Source organism: Hyperolius riggenbachi, chromosome 6 (assembly GCF_040937935.1).
Source record: "Hyperolius riggenbachi isolate aHypRig1 chromosome 6, aHypRig1.pri, whole genome shotgun sequence".
In the NCBI taxonomy this organism is placed as follows: Eukaryota; Metazoa; Chordata; class Amphibia; order Anura; family Hyperoliidae; genus Hyperolius; species Hyperolius riggenbachi.
This window is the reverse complement of record NC_090651.1, coordinates 214,535,412-214,548,068: the sequence shown is the minus strand read 5'-3', so window position 1 is coordinate 214,548,068 and position 12,657 is coordinate 214,535,412. Positions and strand designations below refer to the sequence as shown.

Below are 12,657 nucleotides of genomic sequence, written 5' to 3'. Positions count from 1 at the left end.
CTGCAGAGGCAGACAGCTTTTTGACCATTTTGTAGGTCTGAGTGCTGCAGGTCCCTGGAAAGGAGACCTGTCTTCACTCTGCAGTTTGCTGAGCTGCTGCTCTGGTGAGGAATTTGCATCCACTTGGCATGCAAATTGCTTAGCTGCTTCCTTTGATGGCTTGCAGTACAAATACCATTTCCTCCCAGAATCCCTTGTTGGTCATGATGGTTTGTTCCTGCTAACTTACCTGGAGTCTCAGCCTTTGCTAATTGTTTGCTAAGATTATCTTACAGTAATTCCTTGGGAGTGCACTAGCATTCCTTCTAGCGTAGTCAGGTTGTATTATCTGTTTTGCCTTGTACTATCTGTTGCGATTGTCTTGTCGCCAGCGGCGGTCGACAGGAAATCGTTCTGTCTGTTGGGATCGCATTCGCCCTAGCGGTAGAGGCGGTGGTTCCTTCTGTATTCTGCCTTAGGGGTGCAAGCCAGAGCAGCAGTTGCTACTGGTAGCCCCATCTGTCTGTCTGTTTGGATCGCATTCGCCCTAGCGGTAGTGGTGGTGGTTCCTTCTGTACTTTGTCTGGGAGTGTAGGCCAGAGCTGCGGTTGCTACTGGTTACTCCTTCAGTCTGTCTTGTCTGGAACGAACGCTTGCTGTAGGCTCGGTGAGGTAACCGTTTAGCAAGCGTTCGCGTTCTCTATTCATTTTCATGTTACATTGGTTAGTTAGGGTTGGTGTGTTTTGTCTCTGTTGTGCTTTTTGTGCGGAGACCGTGCCATTAGCGTGCTTTGTCGCTGTTGCGCTTTTCATGCGGCGACCGCGCTTAGCGAGTGCGTTTGTTATTTTCCTTGGCGTTCTGATCATTGTTATTTGGTGTGTCTTTCTTGCTACACTTGTGCTCTGACTTACTCGGTCTTGTGTCACTGTTGGCAATCGCCACTCTTGCGATTGCGTTCCCACTTGGTTTCCGCTGTTGTGTGTTCACAGTCGCCAGGTGGCGACTAGATTGGTGGACACACATACATTCTGTCTCTGTGCTCACTCTCTCTCTCTGAGGGCTATCTTGCCCTGCATTGTTGCAATTCGTACAATTCCCATCTGGCATCTGTGGCAGTGCAGAGGGGTTGCACTCCACAGCTCCATCTGCCAGTGGGAATTTCCCTCTAGGAGTGCATTGCACCAAAGCTGGGTTCTGTTGTTTCAAACGCTTGTGGAGGATTTCCGCAGTGTCAGCGCACATCTTGTGCGCTGACCCTGGAAATAATTCCCTAATCGTTACAATGTGCAAACATATACAAATAAGAAGTACATTTTTTCCAGAATAAAATCAGCCATAAATTACTTTTCTCCTATGTTGCTGTCACTTACAGTAGGTAGTAGATATCTGACAGAAGTGACAGGTTTTGGACCAGTTGTCATACTCACGCTCCCGCAGCTCGGTGTTGGCCTCCGTCTCGTTTGGTACGCGCACGCGTCACTCGGCGCAGCTTGAAATCTGTGGTAGGGGGCGTGTGCACGCTTGCGTCACGGCGGACGCGACTCTGCGTATGCATGCGCGGAGTATTGCGTCCGTATGGGCGCATGCGTGGCGTACATACGTACGAGCCAATCAGCCGTCCTGCCTGTATAAAAGGCCAGTCTCTCCAGCAGTCAGGTGCTGTTCGTTCTGACACCTAGTGTGGTTCCTGTGTTCCCTGCTTCGACCTTATCTGGTTATCTTGCTAAGACTCCTGTTGTGACCCGGCCTGTCTGACTACTCCGATTCTCTCCGCTGATCTGACCCCTGCTTGTGACTCCGACTACTCTTGCCTGCCGCGACCCTAGCCTGGACACCGATTATTCTTGCCTGCCGCCTGCCTCGACCCTAGCCTGGACACCGATTATTCTTGCCTGCCGCCTGCCTCAACCCTAGCCTGGATACCGATTACTCTTGCCTGCCGCCTGCCTCGACTCTAGCCTGGATACGGACTACTCTCAGTTGTTCTCAGCTTCCACTCCAACTTCCGGTATATTATCTGTGGTCTCCTGCACCCACCAAAACTCCACCAAAACTTCCACATCGAGGTGTCCCAAACCTCAGCACCATCTGGGATTCTAGTCTTCCACTACTTGGTGTGGCCTGTTCTCTAACTCACTGTTAGGGTCCTTCCTTGAGTGTAACCTGGTGAACAATAGGCCGCTGAAAGTCCATCGTCCCTTGTGGGGCGCTCTGGTGAACACCCGTGGGCACTTAGATTCTATACTCTTGGGGGATCCTCACCTCAGTGGGAAGGTCAACATGTTCTCGCAATAACACCAGTCCACTATTTATAGGGGATTCTGAAGGATATATTTATTTTCAAAAGCACTTAGTGAATGGCAGTTGCTCTGTCCAACTGCCAAAAAAACTGTGTAGGGAGCAGGGAAGCTTGCAAGTATAATTCTTTAAATCCTTTTTCGGGAATATCTTTATAAAGAATAAAAGCCTTGCTGGGAATCCCCGATGAAGAGATGGACTAGTCCAAAACCTGTCACCTCTGTCAGATTTCTACTGCCTACTGTAAGTGACAGCATTATAGGAGAAAATTAACTTATGGCTCATTTTACTCTGGAAAAAAAATGTACTTATTTGTATATGTTTGCACATATTTTAAATTTTACAGTTTTTCGCTGTAGTGCCCCTTTAAAGGAACACTATCAAACTAAGTGTTCTAAAATGACAATGTACATATGATGTCTAAGTAGCTGTGTAAACATTTTCCTACTTTTCATGTTAAAGGGAACCAGAGAGGAAGCTATGTAAAATATAGAGAAAGCTTTTATACATACCTGGGGCTTCCTCCAGCCCCATAAACGTGGATCGCTCCCACGCCGCCGTCCTCCGCTTCCTCTATCGGCAGTACCGGATCCTGTCACTTCCGGCGGATGCGGCCAATTTTCCGCATGAACAGGGGCTCCCTCCATAGCCTTACGCATAGCACACGTAAGGCTAAGGAGGGAGCCCCTGTGATGCGGAATATTGGTCACGTCTGCCCGCCGACTGTCCGACTGGAGGAAGTAACGGGACCCAGTACCGGCGGACAGAGGAAGCTGAGGACGGCGACGTGGGAGCGATCCAGTCTCATGGGGCTGGAGGAAGCCCCAGGTATGTATAAAACCTTTCCTCCCAACGTCTCTGGTTCCCTTTAAATATCAGAGGCAAAAGCTAGCTAGATTTTAGCTACGTTTGGAATGTCTCATTTGCATAGGTGAATCTCTGCAGAACAGTGTAAGATTGAAGCAGAGTTCTATGAAAACCCTGTCAGGTTTCACACACACAATTACAAATATTTATGTTGCACATAAGATACATTTCCTCTGCTCTCTGCAGGGGGCTCAGTCATAGAAAGGCAGAGCTTTCTCTCTCTCACACAGGGTTAACAGATGAAGTGTGAGGGAATTCCCCCTCCACTCATGGCTCAGTCTGCCATCAGATTTGCAATCAGAAAAGTGAGAAAGGAATTAGATAACAGTAAACAAACAGATAAGAATTCAAATGTATACACCAGTACTTACAGTGGAATGCAAAAGTTTGGGCAACCTTCTTAATCGTCATGATTTTCCTTCATAAATCGTTGGTTGTTATGATAAAAAATGTCAAGTTAAACACATCAAATAGGAGACACACACAGTGATATTTTAAAAGAGAAATTACGTTTATTGGATTTACAGAAAGTGTGCAATAATTGTTTAAACAAAATTAGGCAGGGGGGCGGCGGGCGGGTGGATGTTTCCGTCCCGCCCTCTTCCTCCCCGTTCCCCTCCCCCCCCCCTTCCCCGCGGTCTCTTAAATATGGAAATAATCACGGCTAAGATTAATGTGACACAATGAAAAAGATGTGATACTGGAGGTCACACACAGAAATGGAATTGTAGATATAAGAAAATAAGATAGTGTTTGGCTGGAACTTGAACACAATGGGAAATGGGGATTGGGTGTGTGTGGCGGGGAGAGTAAAGGTGGTGATATGTGTTGGATAAGAAATATGGAAATTGACACGGTTTAACCTAATATGAGGTAGTGAAGAAGATGTGGCACTGGAGGGATTTGGACTGTGTTTGTGGGAAGGAGATCGGGGCAAGGGGATGGGTCTCCCCCGTGGGGGGGCCTCAGGGGGGGGGGGTGCGGGCCGGGTGCGGGGAGGGGGGTGCTGTAGTTGCGCCCCCCTGTCCCGCTCCCCCCCCCCTGGCCCCCCCTCGGGGGGGAGAGGAAAGACAGTAATGTGCTTTGGATAAGAAATATGAAAATTAACACGGTTTAATTTAACACGAGGTAGTGAAGAAGATGTGGCACTGGAGGTATTTGAATGAAATCTATGCGGGGAGATGGATGTGAGAAGGTTTAAATTGGATATATATTTTGTGTGAGATCAGTGCCAGTACGAATATAGGATAGAATAATGTACTGATGGCAAGATCATCAGAAAGTGTATATAGTAGAGAGGGGGCTGGAGCCACGGCGCGGACCCCGTTAGTAGAAAGGGGGGGTGCGGAGGGGGGGGAGGGTTAGAAACTATAATAAAGATAAGAGAAAAAGGGGGACGCGCCGTGGCAAAGTCCGGGGGGGGGGGGTAGCTGGGTCTGGTTTTGCTTTGGTTTTGTTTGGGTTTATTTTATTTTGTGGGTTTTCTCTCTCTCCCCCCCCCCCCCCTTGTTGGGTTGGTCCTTCTTAGGACGTGGTGGAAATATGAGATAAGCAGGGCTTCATGGGGGGGGGGTCGAGCTTCCACGTTTTAGGGGGTTGGTGGCTTAGTACCCAGAAGGCGGAGCAGCAAGCCTAAGAAACTGGGGAAGGGTTTCGAGGGGAAAGATTCCTTGGGGAGGAAAAAAGGGGTGTGGATGGATGGGAGGGGAGGTATGCTGCAGGATGAGTGAGAAGAGAGGTGTGGATGTGGGAGGGGGGGAGAGAATGGGAGGAAAAAGGGAAAAAACGGATACTGGGACAGAGCAGAGAATAAGGAAGATATATAAAGATGAAGTTAGGTAGTCTAAAAATTTTGTCACTGAACGCCAGGGGTTTGAATATACTGGAGAAGAGAGCATCCATTCTTAAGTTATGCCATAGAGAGGGGGCAGATATGATCTGCCTACAGGAGACCCACTTTAAAGCCCCATGCGCCCCAAAGCTTTATGATAGGTATTATAATACAATATATTTGAGTGGTTTACAATCATCTAAAGTGAAGGGGACAGCTATATTACTGTCGAAGGATATCCCATTTGTTTTAAAGGAAGAATACGCGGACCCACAGGGGAGATTTAATTTAATTAAAGGTGAATTGAAGAATAGGATGGTCATGGTGGGGTCATACTACGCTCCAGGTGTTAAACAGGTAGAAGCCCTGGGGAGATTTATCAAAAAATTGGAGGTATTTAGGGAGGGGGGGGGGGGGGTGATAAAATGTACAGACTAGTGTTGGGCGAACAGTGTTCGCCACTGTTCGGGTTCTGCAGAACATCACCCTGTTCGGGTGATGTTCGAGTTCGGCCGAACACCTGATGGTGTTCGGCCAAACTGTTCGGCCATATGGCCGAACTAAGAGCGCATGGCCGAACGTTCCCCGAACGTTCGGCTAGCGCTGTGATTGGCCAAACGGGTCACGTGGTTCGGACCCGAACGCGCTCTGATTGGCCGAACGGGTCACGTGGTTCGGGTAAATAAATACCCGATCCACATCATTTCTCCGCCATTTGTCTGTGGGTTTAGCTTTGGGTAAGCAGGCAGGGTAGTTCTCTCTCCAGCCAGGCTAGCCAGGGTACCCCCAGTCATTGTGTCGCTGCTGGGAACAGTAGTACACCGCTCACCCACACTATATAGAATTGTGTTTACTGCCACTCTGTGTCTCTGCTGGGAACAGTAGTACACCGCTCACCCTGTATAGCATTGTGCTCTGTGTCGCTGCTGGGAATAGTAGTACACCGCTCACCCACCACTGTATAGCATTGTGTTTACTGCCACTCTGTGTCTCTGCTGGGAACAGTAGTACACCGCTCGCCCACCACTGTATAGCATTGTGCTCTGTGTCGCTGCTGGGAACAGTAGTACACCGCTCACCCACCACTGTATAGCATTGTGCTCTGTGTCGCTGCTGGGAACAGTAGTACACTGCTCACCCACCACTGTATAGCATTGTGCTCTGTGTCGCCGCTGGGAACAGTAGTACACCGCTCACCCACACTATATAGCATTGTGTTTACTGCCACTCTGTGTCTCTGCTGGGAACAGTAGTACACCGCTCACCCACCACTGTATAGCATTGTGCTCTGTGTCGCTGCTGGGAATAGTAGTACACCGCTCACCCACCACTGTATAGCATTGTGCTCTGTGTCGCTGCTGGGAACAGTAGTACACCGCTCACCCACCATTGTATAGCATTGTGCTCTGTGTTGCTGCTGGGAACAGTAGTACACCGCTCACCCACCACTGTATAGCATTGTGCTCTGTGTCGCTGCTGGGAATAGTAGTACACCGCTCACCCACCACTGTATAGCATTGTGCTCTGTGTCGCTGCTGGGAACAGTAGTACACCGCTCACCCACACTATATAGCATTGTGTTTACTGCCACTCTGTGTCTCTGCTGGGAACAGTAGTACACCGCTCACCCGCCACTGTATAGCATTGTGCTCTGTGTCGCTGCTGGGAATAGTAGTACACCGCTCACCCACCACTGTATAGCATTGTGCTCTGTGTCGCTGCTGGGAACAGTAGTACACCGCTCACCCACCACTGTATAGCATTGTGCTCTGTGTCGCTGCTGGGAACAGTAGTACACCGCTCCCCCACACTATATAGCATTGTGTTTACTGCCACTCTGTGTCTCTGCTGGGAACAGTAGTACACCGCTCACCCGCCACTGTATAGCATTGTGCTCTGTGTCGCTGCTGGGAACAGTAGTACACCGCTCACCCACCACTGTATAGCATTGTGCTCTGTGTCGCTGCTGGGAACAGTAGTACACCGCTCACCCACCACTGTATAGCATTGTGTTTACTGCCACTCTGTGTCTCTGCTGGGAACAGTAGTACACCGCTCACCCGCCACTGTATAGCATTTCTGTACTGCCACTGTACTGCTGCCAGTCAGCGTGTACTTTAAGGATAAGTGAAATGAAGAAGAAATCCTGTGAAAGAGGGAGGGGCAAGGGAAGAGGTGTTTCCCCTGACGGTTCACGTACAGGCCACAGTGGCGCACCGAAGAAAACCCACTCAATACCGCCCATGTTGTCCAGGAAATCAACCCTCACAAATCCAAAAGAACAGGACCAGATAATTAATTGGATGACCTCTCAAGCGTCCAGCAGTGGGTTAAGCAGCACCAGCACATCACGCACGAGGTCCGAGTCCTCAGCCAGTTACAAGGAGCCAGTGGGCACAAAGCTGACACAACCGGCAGCGACACCATGCACACAACTGCCAAATAACCAGTCCGAAGAATTTCCTCAGGACACAATGGGGTATTCGCAGGAGCTATTCCCAGCCCAACAAACTTCCACCTTTCAAAGGTCAATGGAACAGCCAGAAATGTTGTGCCCGGATTCACAACCATTTACTGTGGGAAATGTACCGCGCACTGAAATGCAAGGCGAGTCCGAGGACTTTGAAACCCAAATCCCAGAGCAAGTTGGGCAGGAGGGGTTTCAATTGTAGGAGGTCGGCCGAGAAGATCTGGAAGACGACGTTGGAGTGAGCTGCGCAGAGGTTGTTCTGGGGAGCTCTACTCCATGGCGGCGGCCCACAATCACATATGACGAGTTTGAGGAGATGGAAGAGGAGGAGGGTATGGACAATGTGGACACAGACCCAGATTTTGTATGTGAAGGAGAACATCGCCGTCGTAGCAGCACAGATGAGTCTGTTGAAGAACCCACTGCTGCACGAGTTCGCCTTGTGCCACAAGGTAGGCGGCGCGAAATTTCAGGCACCACAAGCGTGGAAGTTCAAGTGAGACGCAAAAGAGGCGCAAACAGAAATCGCCAGCAAGGCAGGTGCTCCAAAGTCTGGCCTTTCTTTGAAGACTGCAGTGAGGATGGTACCATGGTGATTTGCAAGGTGTGCAAGACCCGCCTGAGCAGGGGGAGAAATATTAACAACCTCTCCACCACCAGCATGACCCGCCACATGGTATCCAAACATCCCACTCTGTGGGTGCCAGGACAGGGTACCAGCAACACTGCCTCCCTTGGGGTCACCAGACTCACCACCAGACCCTCCTCAGCAGCAGCAGTAGCCCAGCCATTGCGTGGTTCACAACAACATTCACAAACATCAGACGACGCTGACACTGTCACTTTCGGGAATAGTGCTCTTGAGGTCTCCCAGTCTTCATCAAACACAACAACCAACAGCCGTTCAGTGTGCAGCCCTACGGTTCAGTTGTCTGTCTCGGAGATGCTTGAGCGCAAGAGGAAATTGCCAGCAAATGACCCCCGGGCCGTGGCACTAACAGCCAGCATAGCCAAGCTTCTGGCCTGCGAAATGCTGCCATATCGAGTGGTGGAGACAAACAGCTTCAAGGGCATGATGTCAGTGGCCATCCCATGTTACGTGGTTCCCAGCCGCTACCACTTTGCGTGCTCTGCAGTGCCTGAGTTGCATGAGCACGTGGTCAGCAAAATAACCCGAAGCTTGAAGAATGCCGTTGCCTGCAAGGTTCACCTCACCACTGACACCTGGACGAGTGCGTTCGGCCAGGGTCGATACATCTCCCTTACCGCGCACTGGGTGAACCTTGTGGAGCCTGGCAGCGATTCCTCACCTGCTACGGCGCGGGTGTTGCCCACGCCGCAAACAGCTGCACCGCCGTCCCTCCCACTGGATAACAACAGCAGCACCTACCTCTCTGACTCCTTCTCCTCCAACGCATCTCAAAGCTGTACCTCATCCGGAAACGCTAACCCAGCAGCAGTAGGATCGTGGAAGCAGTGCAGCACAGCTGTTGGCATGCGTCAGCAAGCGTTGCTGAAGCTGATCTGCCTTGGGGATAAGCAGCACACAGGGGACGAAATTTGGAGGGGAATAAAGGAACAGACGGATTTGTGGCTGGCACCGCTGGACCTGAAACCGGGCATGGTTGTGTGTGATAATGGGAGTAATCTCATTCGCGCTTTAAGGTTGGCTAAGCTGACACACATCCCTTGCCTGGCGCACGTGATGAACCTAGTAGTTCAGCGGTTCCTGAGGACATACCCAGGCGTGGCCGATCTTCTGTTGAAGGTGCGACGAGTGGCCAAACATTGTAGAAATTCCAGTACTGCTTCGGGGGCACTCGCCAAGATGCAGGAGCGCTTCAATCTCCCCCACCATCGCTTGCTGTGTGATGTCCCTACGCGCTGGAATTCTACGCTGCACGTGCTAGCCCGCTTTTGCGAGCAGAAGAGTGTAGTGGTCCAGTACATGACGGCGCAGTACCGAGGCGCATCCGGACAGCTGCCAAGCTTCTGTGGATCCGATTGGGCCAACATGTTGGACCTCTGCCAAGTCCTCCAAAATTTTGAGCAATCCACGTTGCTTGTGAGCAGTGACAACTCTTCAGTCAGCATCACCATACCACTGCTGTGTTTACTGAAGAAGTCAATGTTGAAAATCAAGGAAACAGCTGTCATGATGCAACTGGGGGAATCTGAAGGAGAAAACGATCAGCGTGATGATACCATCATCAGGCCATCTGCCTCAGGAAACGCTGGCCCCAGCAGCTATGACGAAGAAGAGGAGGAGGAACAGCTGGAGTTGGAGCAGGAATTTCATGCCACCACTGACGAGGGCCAGAGCGGTGCACGTTGGACTTCCACAATTCAGCGCGAATGGTCAGCAGAAGCAGACCAGGAAGAAGGTGACGACTATGATGCATCACAACAACTATCACAACGCTCACAAGAGGATGATGAGGATTCTGGCAGGACTCTGGCACACATGGCTCAATTCATGCTAGACTGCATTGAACGCGACCTACGCATGGGGCTTGATTTACTAGGAGGTGCTAACCTACTTAGCACGTCTAAAGTCTTAAAGCGGTTTAACACCCAGCATTACAACTTTGCTTTAAAAGATTGCTTACAGCTTACAAACTATTATGCCAGATTTTTTTTTAAGCAGAAATTCACTGAATGGGTTAAACATGACATTTTAGTGTTGGATTTAACTAGGAATCCGCATCCGTTCTTATCTTTAGTTACAAAATGTATCTTTATTTGGAATACAAATAGACCTTTGAAAAGCCTGCCGGGGAAGCCCTCTTTGTTCTCTCAGAGCAGTGTTTGTTTGTTACATTGTAGATAGATACATTTGTAACTAAACAAGCAAGCACGGAGGAGAATTTCTAGCTAAATGCAGCACTAAAATGTCATGTTTAATCCATTCAGTGAATTTCTGCTAAAAAAAAAATCTGGCATAATAGTTTATAAGCTGTAAGCAATCTTTTAAAGCAAAGTTGAAATGCTGGGTGTTAGACCACTTTAAGGCGCGCTAACCAGGGTGCTAAGTAGGTTAGCACCGGATTTCTCAATCAGATCGCGCGCAAAGTTTTGCGCGCAACGTTTTACGCGCGCAAAGTTTTATGCGCGCGCTAAGTCCCATAGGCTTTAATGGGCACTTCGCGCGGAGCACCCTGCGCTCTGTGCAGTGCGAGCGCAAAACTTTGCGCGCGGTACTTTGCGCACGATCACTACTTCTCACATTTCAACTGAGTTTAGACGTGCTAAGGGCCAGTGCTAAAGTTAGCACCGTTTTGTAAATCAAGCCCATTGTGCGCATTCTGGACAACACCAATTACTGGGTTTATACCCTTCTGGATCCACGGTACAAACACAATGTTCCAAAACTGCTTGAAGAAAGAGTCAGACAGGTCAAAATGGAAGAATACCAGCAGGCCCTTGTGGAGACTTTAGAGAGGAGATTGACATCTTCCCCCTCCTCTAGCCAGTTGTACGCCGACAGACTGACTTCCGCAAACCCAGGATGACCAGGAGGGCAGCAAACAACACAAGCCGCAGCTAGTGCCCAAAAGGGAATGGTATCGGCAGTGTCCTTGGAGTGGGAACATTTTCTGACACCCATGCAGCAGCCCACAGAACAGCAAGCATGCAGATCCACCTCCAACACCGATCGCCTGGAGAAGATGGTTAAGGACTACATGTCAGATGGCGTAGCTGTGTTGAACAATCCATCTGCACCCTTCAACTATTGGGTATCGAAGCTAGACACCTGGCACGAACTGGCAATGTACGCAATAGAGGTGCTGGCTTGCCCGGCAGCCAGCGTTATGTCGGAACGCTGTTTCAGTGCTGCCGGAGGCATCGTCACAGATCGGCGTATCCGCCTCTCCACAGAAAATGCAGACTGTCTGACTCAAATTAAAATGAATCAATCCTGGATTGGAAACGACTACGCAACACTCTCGGACCCCAACCAAGTAACATGAACAATGAACATCTGTGATGGGTTAGCGTTACCGGTCCCTTTTCCTGGAACCTCTCATCTGTATTACATTTATGACTGCATTCCGACAAAAAGCAAATTGCTATCCGCACGCTTCTTGTCCTCATGCAAGGCCTGGGTTGTTGTGTCTCAAAGCGTGGCCTTCTCCTCCTGCGCCGCCCTCCTCCTGTTCCATCACGTGTGCTGCTGCTCGGTTAGCGTTACCGGTCCCTTTTCCTGGAACCTCTCATCTGTATTACATTTATGACTGCATGCCGACAAAAAGCAAATTGCTATCCGCACGCTTCTTGTCCGCATGCAAGGCCTGGGTTGTTGTGTCTCAAAGCATGGCCTTCTCCTCCTGCGCCGCCCTCCTCCTGTTCCATCACGTGTGCTGCTGCTGGGTTAGCGTTACCGGTCCCTTTTCCTGGAACCTCTCATCTGTATTACATTTATGACTGCATGCCGACAAAAAGCAAATTGCTATCCGCACGCTTCTTGTCCGCATGCAAGGCCTGGGTTGTTGTGTCTCAAAGCGTGGCCTACTCCTCCTGCGCCGCCCTCCTCCTGTTCCATCACGTGTGCTGCTGCTGGGTTAGCATTACCGGTCCCTTTTCCTGGAACCTCTCATCTGTATTACATTTATGACTGCATGCCGACAAAAAGCAAATTGCTATCCGCACGCTTCTTGTCCTCATGCAAGGCCTGGGTTGTTGTGTCTCAAAGCGTGGCCTTCTCCTCCTGCGCCGCCCTCCTCCTGTTCCATCACGTGTGCTGCTGCTGGGTTAGCGTTACCGGCCTGTTCCGCCCGAACCCGAACATCTAGATGTTCGCCCAACACTAGTACAGACCTGAATATGTCCCTGGATCCACGAATGGATACATCTAAGGGAAGAACAACGACATCTCTGAAACCCACAAAAGAAGTAAAGAGATACTGTGCAAGGCACAGCTTGTGGACACTTGGCGCGTGTGTAACCCCACCGTGAAGGATTATACATATTATTCCCAGATGCATAAGTGCCACACCAGGATAGATTATGTCCGGGTGTCGCACGACATACTTTTTGTAGTAAGTGGCTCAGAAATAGGCCCCATAACATTGTCAGACCACGCCCCAGTATTAGTGAAATTTGAGTGGGGAGAAAAAATAAAGGGACCTATGATGTGGCGACTAAATAACTCATTAATGAGAGACGAGGGGATTGTACAAAAGATGAGAGACGAATTGGATTTTTATTTTT

General features: G+C 49.9%; 1 protein-coding gene across 1 annotated transcript in view; it reads left to right on the top strand.

The window, feature by feature from the left end:
* Positions 1-2,418: 2,418 nt before the first annotated feature.
* Positions 2,419-12,657, top strand: part of LOC137521308 (sorting nexin-19-like) — a 106,130-nt gene continuing 95,891 nt past the window's right edge. The window contains exon 1 of the mRNA XM_068240408.1: positions 2,419-2,521. The gene's annotated coding sequence lies outside the window, so the exon portion shown is untranslated. The remainder of the gene's footprint in view (positions 2,522-12,657) is intronic.